Raw genomic sequence first — 12,090 nt, forward strand, 5'->3', positions numbered from 1 at the left:
CTTGTAGTGAATGCGTGATCAGTGCTTGGTCAAAATAAAGACTAACTCAAATAACAAGACCTATGAAACGTAAAGGAAAGACGCTTCTTCATGAACTGATCTAACTGCGTATGATATGTACATAGAAACTATCGTCATTGTTTTAATCATACCCACTATTATCCTGTTGTCATTGTAGCGGATCCCTATATTTTTTTTACTGACGATTATTGTTATTATTGTTATATTATTGCTATTACCGTAATTAAGTCACATTCTTCAATAATTAAAAACCGGGTCGCTGTATGGTTACTCATCGTCTAATAACCGCTTGGCGTCATTGTAAACCTTGCTCAAGGTTGCAAGCAGCATTAAAGTTATAGTAGTGAGCTGTCTTGCTTTTTAGGTTTTTATACTGTAAATATAATGACCATTACAGAGTGATCATGTAAAGCTTCTTTTGGTCGCCAATAAAACGAATTTAGTTTCATTGACGTTGGTATGCAGAAGGCGTTCATTTATATATCAAGAAAACATTAGAAGAATTGTATAGTGAGGACGATATACCCCGTTTACAATTAAGTAACTTAAGCCAATGTTGAGTGAAGGTCTCAAAGTTGGCAGAAAACTTTTTTAACTGTAACGTTAAAAGAACGGCATTTCCACGTTGTACATTTTAGCAAAGATTGTTAGTGTCAGCACGATAACATTACTTGAACATCCTTTTAACCAATTAATGTTCAAAAATATTGTTTTATAATAAAATATTATTTCATTAAAGTGCATACCGCCAAATGCCATCTGTGTAAAGTAGCTTGGTAACTAACCAAGCTGCATTTCTTCATGTTGCCTCTTGGGGGAGCATCCGAACCAGGGAATCTCAGAGTCTGCTTTTTGTAATTCCATAAGCCTGTTTCTAGCATGCTGATGACCCCTCCGAAATATCACATTAGCAACATGCCTTGTGACAGTTTTGTGTCCTACCCAATGCATCTTGTTTTAATGAAGAATTCTATTAGAAAGTTCCTAGTTAAACACATAACATACTTGGATTATTGAAATTAAAATTATCTGTTTATAACGTCATGATTATGATCATCAACCCGGTGAATTACAGGTAGTGAATGACCTGTTGAAGAAAATAAGTACATTTTCATTTATAGTTGCAAAAACATACAAAAATAGTGATGTGCATAATAGTTCCAAAGGGATGACAGCATTACGGTTACATACCGTATGATTTCACTGAGCATAATAACATTTTTCTTTATTTTCTTGTAATTCAAAAAGTTTGGGAAGCCCTCGATCAAACTGTTTTTAGAGAATGTCGTTCATTTCAGGAACTCTGTGTAACAACTCAATTGTCTTCCACCAGAGAGTCTACAGAGAGTGTAAATAAGTATTTTTATTTGAATCATGATTTTACTTAGAAATACACAGTGTTTGGATGGCACACATGCTACACACATTGTACTTGCAATAGAGTTGCAGGTTCAAATGTAGCTTAATTACAGCCTACCTCACATCCTGTGCAAGACTTGGCTTCAGAGTATTGGCATAACAATTTCATAACTGGTTACTGAAGTGTGTAGACTTTCCAGAAAATTTTAAGGAAATATATTTTTTTCATAAGTGTGAATTTAACAGATGTGCCACGTCTCAGCACTTAAGAACCTCTGCTGTTCTTCCACTATCACAGTTTTCATTGTTTTTTTACATTTGTCTGTGGAATATTTTATTCCTAATTTTCTGAAACAAACAAACCCCCATTATTAAAAGGGTCACATTTTCTTCTTCATCCTAACTACTACCACATGTGTACTATGGTTCCTAAACCCTGTTACTAGGGTGCTTCTGAGTATATAACAAGAGCTTACGACTGATCCCTAAACTCAACAAAAGTTTTATTTTTAATTCAGGACTTCTTCCTGAATGCGATTTCAGGTTTAAAGGGGAAATAAAATAGATTGCAATGAATAATGGTAACGTTGTGTTTTTATTGTTTGAAATTTGTCTCTCTGGACATCATCACTTTTAAAGACAGACAAGGGATCAACTGGACCATCTCTCTGGTTTAGAAAAAAATGCCAATTGCAGTCCACAAATACAGTGTTTTACAGACAGTCTGGCCAAAACATGTTGCAGGATGAGAATAGGGTGTATTACAAAGGAGATGCCAGAAACATTGTCTTCAAGACGTTTAACCCAGTTTTCTTGTAGGATTATGATAGCAGGGACCTGAAGATGCTCATAGCATTGATGTTTAATTATTTTTAATGTATTGGCACTTTGTCTTCATGAAAGAAAACAGTCCAGGTATAAAGGTGGATTCTAGCTCAGGTCAACAAATGATAAATACAGCCTCTGGGGCATCAGTAACCTTTGAAACTTCTCAACATGGGAGAGAACACAGTAGCCCTCAGGAAAATCATAATTTCAGCTCATGACCATATGTGAAGCTGTGAATGTAGACTTTGAGCTTTATTCAAGAATTCAGTTCCTGTTTCCTACCGCATACGAATCAGCACCTGCAGTTCAACAGATGCTGCAATATTAGTCCTGCGACAGATTTCTGTTCCTATTTTCCATTACATTTCACAGGAATACAACAGGGGTTTATTAACAGAACTGAAAACACTGGGAACAAAACAAACAGACTACAAGCAGTCAAAAAGAAAAATAGGAAAAACAAAGATGGCTGGCTGGCTGGCTGGCAACAGCAATGACTCCACAAGGAACAGAACAGGATCAGGAACTTAAATACAAAAAGCTAACAAGAGTAATGCAGAACAGGTAAAAACAATGAACAGGGCTGGTAACAGGCAACAGGTGAAACTAATAAAACTAAAATCATGAAACTCAAACTAGGAAACAGAATCTAACACTAGGGGAATAACAGACAGGTAAGACACCATGGGCACAAAGCCAAAAGCCGAAGCCGAATACAAATCACCAAACACAGGAACTAGAAAACTGATACAAATGAAACACTGGGGAACAAAATCTACAAAAACAGAGGAGGCAAGACTTGAACACACAACGGAGGAGATTACAGGTAGTCATATGCTCAGCTTATTGAGCTATGTGGCCATCGGGGGAGCAAGGGAAACACTAAAGACTGACAATGGGGAGGACAGGATGGCCAGCGACACCTGCTGGCCAAATGGGGAGAAGACACGAAAGACTTGAACAGATGGGTGCAGTCCCTGACAGTTATTCCTGTCAAAAAACATTATTCCAGTGACTGGTAAAGTCTACATCACTGGAGCTGAAGGCAGCCCATACTAGAAAATACTGCAGACTTTAATTTCCTTCTCAAAGCATTTATTTACTGGCAAAGCTTAGTCTCTAACCAAAACTGTGTTGCCATTTTCCCATTTCTATTTTCAGTCTGCCTCAGATGCCCTCTTGTTGAATTCATTATTTCCTTTCTGTAGAAAATGTTTCATTTTACTGCTATGAAAATCAAATATCACCCTCTTGATTCTCTGTGTATTGACCTATTGCTTGCCAAGATAGTTCACAGATTATTACGGCAGAGATCAAACCCTATGTAGTGTATTTGAAATAGAAATTGGAGTTGTTTCCAGGTGCAGTTTGTCTAGTTGCTACTGGATCCAGATGCTGATCAAAGGCAGCTGGTTCAAATCTCAGGGTCAGCAAATCGTTCTGACCATGGGCCCCCAAAATGAGGCCCTTAACACCACCACCCCGCCCCAACTGCAGGGACTGCCTGGTCCTGCTCCCCCCCAGAAATATATATCACCTTGGACAAAGGTATCAACTAGGTAAGTATGACTGCAGTTATACTTCTCTGTCATTATCATTTGCAGTAGCACCCACACCCTTGGCCAAAGTGATTAGTAGATGGGTCAATAGATGGATTATCATTATTAGACTATAAATCATGCATCAAACATGTCAATCAGTTAAAATAGAACAGCCGAAACTAGGGCCAGTTAATTCATTTATTTATTAGCTGCCTTACCTTCCAGTTTTCAGAACAGAAGCTGACTTACGGTACAAAATACACAGATTTGTCACACACTATAACAGAAAGACTTTGGGAGATACATGAAAACCTAAATACTGTAAATAAACTGAAGTAAACAAAAGCAAAACACAGAAGCCACCAAACTACAAATAATGAAAGACAAATTGGCTGGCTGGAGGTTGTGACTTTCAGGCCTTTTAATTTAAGGCTCACGTCTGCTGGCCAGCAGCAGTGCCACTCTCTGTGGTTTCCGCATCTTTATAAAGAGCACAGGCACTACGGAAACCACGGAATTTCTTTCTATTTTTCTTTCCGACAGATTGCTTGAGGGAGTGCAATGACTCATAGACTGTGCAGAGAAAGTGGACTCTGAAAGTGGAGAAAAAATGAAAATTAAAATAATTCTTTAAATTTGGTTGTGAGATGAAAGGAAATATGGCAGCATGGCAGCCAAGAGCTAGCCCCATACCGTCTTGGACATTAAATGATTACATGATTACTGATCTAGCTTCAGTGTGTGCAAAGACTGTACAGTTCCATTTGCATTAAACCTTAATCATATCTGCTGTATTCCATTGTCTATTAACAGGAATGGAAATCAGGAGTCAGGAATGCATTTATAAGATGCAGGGAGGAGCCGATGAGTTGTATGTGAGGTTCTGTCAAGTATGGACATCACACTGCTGATTTTAAATGACTTGAGCTGTGATTAATAATTGAGATCTAAGGGAAATTCCTGGGAAATTTAATGGTAAAACATAGCAGTATCTCATTGCAAACTTCATCCAATTATCCAACCTAGTTAGAGTCACTGGGGTGGGGGGGGTGGGGGTGACGGGACCTAAAGCTTATGTCAGATATCACAGGGCACACCCCAGATGGGATGTCTGTCTATCACAGGGTGCATACATACCATACAGGTAATTTAGAAATGCCAGTTAGTTTAAGGAAACCTGCCTGACACAGAGAAAACCCCAAACCGCCACACACACATGGAGTAAAGGCAGGATTCAAACACCAGCCCCGGAAATAATCAGGCAATAGTGCAACTGAGCCACCATGTCACACCCAAATAAGGTTCAATGAGACAGAAGTGACATTTTGGGCTCAGTCATGTGATTCCAGCTATACACAATGTTTGTTGAGTAGGGATACTTAGAACAGTCTGAGTTTGGAATGTCACTGTAGGTTTTGTGTTGTTTCTTACTTCATATGCTTCCATACACGTTGTCTGTCCTTGTTCCAATTATACTACACTGTAGCTATATTGTTCTGTTCTGTTGTAGTATTTGCTAATATTCCCACCCACATTCCCCCGTATTTCTTTTCCCTGAGACATTTTGTACAATCATCATTAATCCATAATTACTCACATGCTCTATGCTATTTTTAAAACCCATTTTAAGGGGTAATTTACGGATTTTTTCCCCCTCATGTTTATGCGCCAGTTAACACTAAGTAGAGATTTCCAAGAGATATATTCCACCCTTATCTGCTGTTCTTAAGGGACAACACAGCTGTGTGTTCAAGAAGTCTCACTCCTTGCAATATCGTCAAGGTATTCCACCTATGTTCCTAAAAGCCATGTAAAATTTGTCTCACACATTTCAGAAAAGTGGTATCCCACAAATATATCATGTAATTAGTTTACTTAAAAAATGAATCCATCAGTTATCAGTAATAATTTTCCAGGAGGGGTAATGCTGAGCTGGAAGCTGACCTAGGAGGTGTGCTCAGTGGGCTGGGGTATTTGATGAGATGCCCATTAGGGTGATTAAAGACACAGCCATCTACAAACCGGAAGTCATTTAGCTACATTGATTCACCACCAATGTGTGATTTCAGGCTGTGTGAGCAAACAAAATTAAGCCGCAAAAACATGTGAACACGAGGAGAAACTGCAAAGTCTACACAAGCAGGGCTGGGACAAGACTAAAAGCAAAAACCTTTGAAGTATGAAGCTATATCTCTACTGTTAGAGTCAGATTGCTGTGTTAGAGTTTTTCTGTAAATCTCAGAAATGAAAATAAAGAAAAAATGTTTAAATGAATAGGTGCAAGTTGTAACAATAAGGGATCTGTATGCCAGTAAATAGGCTTAGATTTTTTTCAAAATGGCAACTGCAACAATGCAGCCAGGATGTAGCCGTAACGTTTGCATGAGCAGTGTGAAACTTATATGGAATTGAAGGCATGAGATTACGTAACATCAGTCAACAAACGTAAGAAAGGAGGTATTATTATTATTATTATTAATAATAATAATAATAATAATAATAATCATCATCATTATCATAATAATACATAACTCTAATATTTCCCAAGACAAAACAGTTCACATATAATTAGTGAAAATTTTAAAAAACAATCATATTATAAAAAAATATATTCCCATTAATCTGAATGAGTGGGACCAGCTGTCAATCCACCCAGGTCTAGTTGTAGATCCACCCCTGACTGTAGACATATTTTTTCATCATTATGTAACTCATTTGACAATAATACAATTATTATTGTCAATAATAAGAGAGATAAAAGGCAAATGAAGTTCATGTTCTGTGGCTTCAGTCATTGTTGTGATTAAGCATATATGAAGGGGGACCCCCTTAATTCATGAACTGTGTTACTGGTTAAAGTAATATTCCCATCTTCTTGTCACACCATATTGTGCTTCATCCTCGTGCCAAATAGCTCCCAAGCTTGCTCACACCCACAAGTATCCTAGTACATCCACAAGTATTCTGGGAATTCCCTCTTTTGAAGCCATGTTCTTCTTCTCTAAAAAAAATGTTTAGACACACATGTTGACATATGTCTCATTAAACAAAATTAAACAATCTGCTTGAGACTAAAAGCAGAAATTGAACTGAATACTCCAGTTTAGTGCTGACTTCAGGCTTTTCCTTGTTTAAACACTGTGAAGGGCTGAGAGGGAGAGAATATGATAAACAGCCAAAATATCTGTCCAAGATCTTCAGATTATTAAGACACTGTAAAATGGCAGACATTTGTCAACGCATTCTGCATAGTCACTGCTGAACTAGACCTTTCCTCTTCCTTGATCTGTTGTGCAGCTTTGTAATTGTCATTTTTTTCACTCTTTTCCCTGAGATTCAGCTCTCATGAGCGCCGTCCCCTCTATCAGCTCTGCCCCTCCTTCAGCCAGACACCTCCGTCTCCTCATTGTCTTTTTATGGAAAAGAATGCTAGCAAATCTAAACAGATGGTTATAGGAGAGGCAGGTACACTTCGGCTTCACTGTGCTAAATGAGTAGGTGGAAATGAGTGGCCTCTGTCCCAAAGAGAACGATCACTCTAGTTGGCTAACAAGCTGGCTGTCTGGCTGGCTGGGGTGGAGCAGACTCAACCTTCACGCTCTATATACTCATCCAGCTTTATCGAATGCACTAGTGGAAGCTGGATCGTCATGCATGTTTCCTTATCCAAGTCACGTGATTCATGCGAAGGACAGGCTTTTATGTTGCATAGATGCATCACCTTTTGTGTCCATAAATGAAAGGGGTGGTTTGAATGTGTTGTTACCTGCTGCAAGCACAATAATCTATATTTCCAGCGTCTCCAATCATCAACTCCAGATTGGTGAAAATCTATACTGGAAATCTGAAAACTAAATTTACCTCTACATGATGGTCAAATAATGGTAAAAAAAATGCCACACTACTAAATTAAATGGTATTGCAGGAGAAAATAATTCTGTACTTATCGCTTTGTGTTTTACAATAGTTTAAGGTTGTTGTTGAAGTTTACATATCGTACTTGGACAATCCTAATTCTTAACTTTGGTATTTCAATGGAGCTTGGTTTCAGCCAGAGAGAGCATTTTTAAATTTCCTTCAAGCTGCGCACACAAACATTATGACATGCTGTCTCAAACTGAAAAAATAGAAAGGATCAGTGAGACACCCTCATACAAACAGAAGACATCTGGCCCTAGACAGTTAAGAAACTAAAATTTCAGGAGACATTAAATGCATCACATCATTTCCCAGTGGGAGAAATTCTGAGAAATGGACGCTAAAGGTTGTCTAATAATTACAGTATAAGAGGAAATGACTGCTGGTAAAAGAGTGAAGTGAGTGACTGGGGTCACAGCATCCATGAGGCTATTAATCAGGGTGTTGGGGATGTGCTGTAATAAACCGGGGGGAATACAGGCCCAGAAGTAATGCACTCCATACAGGGGAGGGCTGTGTTAATCCTGGAAAAACCTTTTGCCTGAACCCAAAAGTCTTACTGCAGAAAGCAAAAATCACACAGTCACTTTTTCTGCAGGGCGATCCAGCTCAGCGTGGGATGACCTAGCTAGAGTCTGTAGGATTAATTGACTAACCAAAATGTATGTTAGCTCAAAAAAAAAAAACCTGGAGGTCTACATTCATACACAGAAAGACTAGAGAACTGCTACTGCATGTACTTTTCTGGAAATATAACCAGAGTAGAGACACAAATTCAGACATGGTTACCCTTGGGATTATAATTGCACGTCTCAAGAACACATAGTAAGAAGAATAATGACAAAATAGCCATATCAAGTCAAGTCAAGTCAAGTAGGTTTTCAATGTCATCGTTAAGCATACACAGTTAGTACAGTACACAGTAAAAAATGAAACATTGTTTCTCTCTGACCAGGGTGCTGCATAAATTAACACAAGACTAGCACATAACCTAAAAACAAAGAGTGCATAGTGTGCCACCTGTGCAAACATTACAGGACAGTGCAAGAAAAGATAGGACAGCATACCAAAAGTACCTTCTTTCAGCCCCTCTGCACAATGGGGCAATGGTGGCCCTGTTAAGTAAAATTGCTTACAAAGATCATTTTGTGTCTTGTTTTCAGTGGTGGTCTCCTTAGAACACAGTCATAACTATAATGCTACGAGCTGACACATTTAACACCCATTTGTAGAGGAGATTCAAGGATTCGTTTCCAACATATCAAGATTTACACTCAGTATACATGCTTGCTAATGGCTGCCCCTCCAAAGAGGGAACAGCTACAACTGAATGCATTCAGCACACAGCTAAGACCAAGAGGTTCACTGATTGTTCACTAATAGCATTAGAACAGAGTGATTGTTGGTGCCAGATATGGTGTTTCCAGCATCTCAGAAACAGCCACCTTCCTGGGATTGAAAACAGCTTATAAAAATGAAATTGGAGAAACTCATTAACACTAGAAAGACTGACTGGGTCAATTGACCCAAATCAAACAAAATCACTGCTATTTCTCATTGAAGTTCTTGCTACAAAAATCTGACTTTTATTTTTTTATCATTCTTGAACAGAACATGGTAACACAAATGAAGTTGCTGGTGAAATTAGTATTTTACAGCAGTATATACCTAGAAAGACTGACTGGGTCAATTGACGTAATGTCATGCAAATGAATTAGATAATCAAGTCATAATAACAATAACATAATAGTCATAACACCATCACCGACAGGGCAACTTGAGAGAAGAGTCAGCTGTCAAGTCACGGTCGCTTGTAAACGCAACAAAACTGTCACTACCTGTGACACGTGCAAGCGTCCTGTTTGCGGCAAATGCTTGGCCAAAATATGCATGAGCTGTCAAACGAAAGCTAACTGAAGCTAACTTTTTTCAGATTTTTGTAGCAAGAACTTCAATGAGAAATAGCAGTGATTTTGTTTGATTTGGGTCAATTGACCCAGTCAGTCTTTCTAGTGTTAAAGCTAACAGGAAGGCCACAAGCAGAAAAACAACAGCTCAGTACAGCAGTGGTGGGCAGAACGGCTTCTCCAAGCAGGCAACTCCTGTGGTTCTGGAGGCAAAACTGAGCTTAAGTTTATAGGGACACGTTCTTCTGCCCCAAAGCATTGCCAAACTCCTGATATCTTGTCTGGCAGATGAGAATTTACGAGCACATTATCAGTCTACTGGGTCTCACTAATGAAAACATGCAAAACAAACTCTGACATCATTGGATTTTCCAGTTCTGTAGTCATCAGACAATAAAACCCCAAGCACTAGGTTTTTAAAATGCTGCTGTTTTTTCAACTCAGAATACTCCCTTCCAGAAGCAATCAGAGACACAAACTGTACACTGGAGAATGGAGTCCTGTTCCTTCACTTTAACTTTATCCTAAGGATATGTCTATCTACCTTTAATCAAACATCATATCTCAGTATAAATCTATGGTGTAATATCCTCCAACAAAGACCCTATTGTAATTGTCATTGTAAATGTAGTTTCACTGTATGTCTCTGGTGGTCATTGTCGGTATTCTGGACAACTATGTGAATCAGTTTATATTACCAATTGGTTGTAGACTTTTTCCACCGCCACATATCTTTGCAGGCATACTGCGGACAGAACCTGCAAGGTGGTGGCAGCTATTTTGACGTTGTTTACATGCACCCACACTTGAGTACCTTAAAATAGCTACCTAAGAAAAACATTCTGTCATGCACATGCATATACATTTGAACATACACAAACAAAGTGGCCCGTTAGTGTGTTGGCATGGAGCCAGACACATTGCACTGGTGTTCCTTTCTGGATCCACACACAAATACAAAGATTCACATACACTATGTATTGCTATTATCAAAATCACCGGGTTAAGAAGGTCTAAAACTACGACTCGAAATTCCTCTAACTACCATCTATGAGCTCCAGAGAGCTCCAACATGCTGGTAACGACATTGATCAGCCATAACATTAAAACCACCTGTCTAATATAGTGTAGGCCTCCCTTGTGGTGTCAAAACAGCTCTGACCCATTGAGGTATGGACTCCGCAAGCCCTCTGAAGGTGTCCTGGGGTATGTGGCACCAAGACATTAGCAGCAAATCCTGTAAGTTGCGAGGTTGGACCTCCATGAATTTGAAATCAGGGGAATTTGGAGGCCAAAGCAACACCTTGAACTCTTTCTCGTGCCTCTCAAATCATTCTTGAACGATTTTTGCAGTGTGGCAGGGCACATTATCTTGCTGGCCACTGCCTTCGGGGGAATACCAATGCCATGAAGGGTTGTTTAGATAGGTGGTATGTGCCCAGAGCATCACGCTGCCTCCAGTGGCTTGCCTTCTTCCCATAATGCATCCTGGTACCATCTCTTCCCCAGGTAAATGATGCACAAGCCCCCGTCCATCCATATGGTGTAACAGAAGACGTGACTCATCAGCCCAGGCCACCTTCTTCCATTGCTCCAGAAGATGTGACTCATCAGACCACGCTACCGTTTTCCATTCCTCTATGGTCCAGTTCTGACGCTCACGTGCTCATTGTAGGCGCTTTCGGCGGTGGACAGGGGTCAGCATGGGCACTCTGACCGGTCTGCAGCTACACAGCCTCATACACAACAAGCTGCGATGCACTGTGTGTTCTGACAATTTTCTATTTTAGTCAGCATCAAATTGTTTGGTAAGTTGTGCTACAATAGCTCTCCTGTGGGTTTGGATCAGATGGGCTAGCTTTTGTGCTCCCCACACACAGGAATGAGCCTCGGGCACCCATGACCCCATTGTAGGTTCAACGGTTGGCCTTCATTGGACCATTTTTGGTAAGTACTGACCACTGCATACTGGGAACACCCCAAAAGACCTGCCGTTTTGGAGATGCTCTGACCAAGTCGCCTAGCCATCGCGAAATCTGGCCCGTCAAAGTCACTCAGATCTTTATGCTTGATCCTTTTTCCTGCTTCCAACGCATCAACTTCAATAACTGACTGTCTGGTTAATATATAGTATATAATGGCGTCCTTGACAGGTGCCATTGAAATGCGATTATCAATGCTATTCACTACACCTCTGAGTGGTTTTAATGTTATGGTTAATTGGTGAATTTGCACGTATAGAGATATTTCCAGGGGTCGACTAACTTCTCTGGGGGCCCTAGGCTGACATGGGCAGGGGGCCCCCTAAGTGGGCCATTTGAGATACTTTTTGGAGCCAAAAGAGTAACAAGAATATCATTTAAAAATGGAACATCGATAATATGGCAAACTAAGCATAAGGTGACAGCGGTAAAACTTGTCCATTAGGGAAACGCTATCGGTAAAAATCGCTGATCCGAAGGAGGGGGGAGGTATCGCGTTGATGGATGGATCGGCCAAAATTAAGATATATTTCA

Source organism: Paramormyrops kingsleyae, chromosome 2, assembly GCF_048594095.1.
Source record: "Paramormyrops kingsleyae isolate MSU_618 chromosome 2, PKINGS_0.4, whole genome shotgun sequence".
In the NCBI taxonomy this organism is placed as follows: Eukaryota; Metazoa; Chordata; class Actinopteri; order Osteoglossiformes; family Mormyridae; genus Paramormyrops; species Paramormyrops kingsleyae.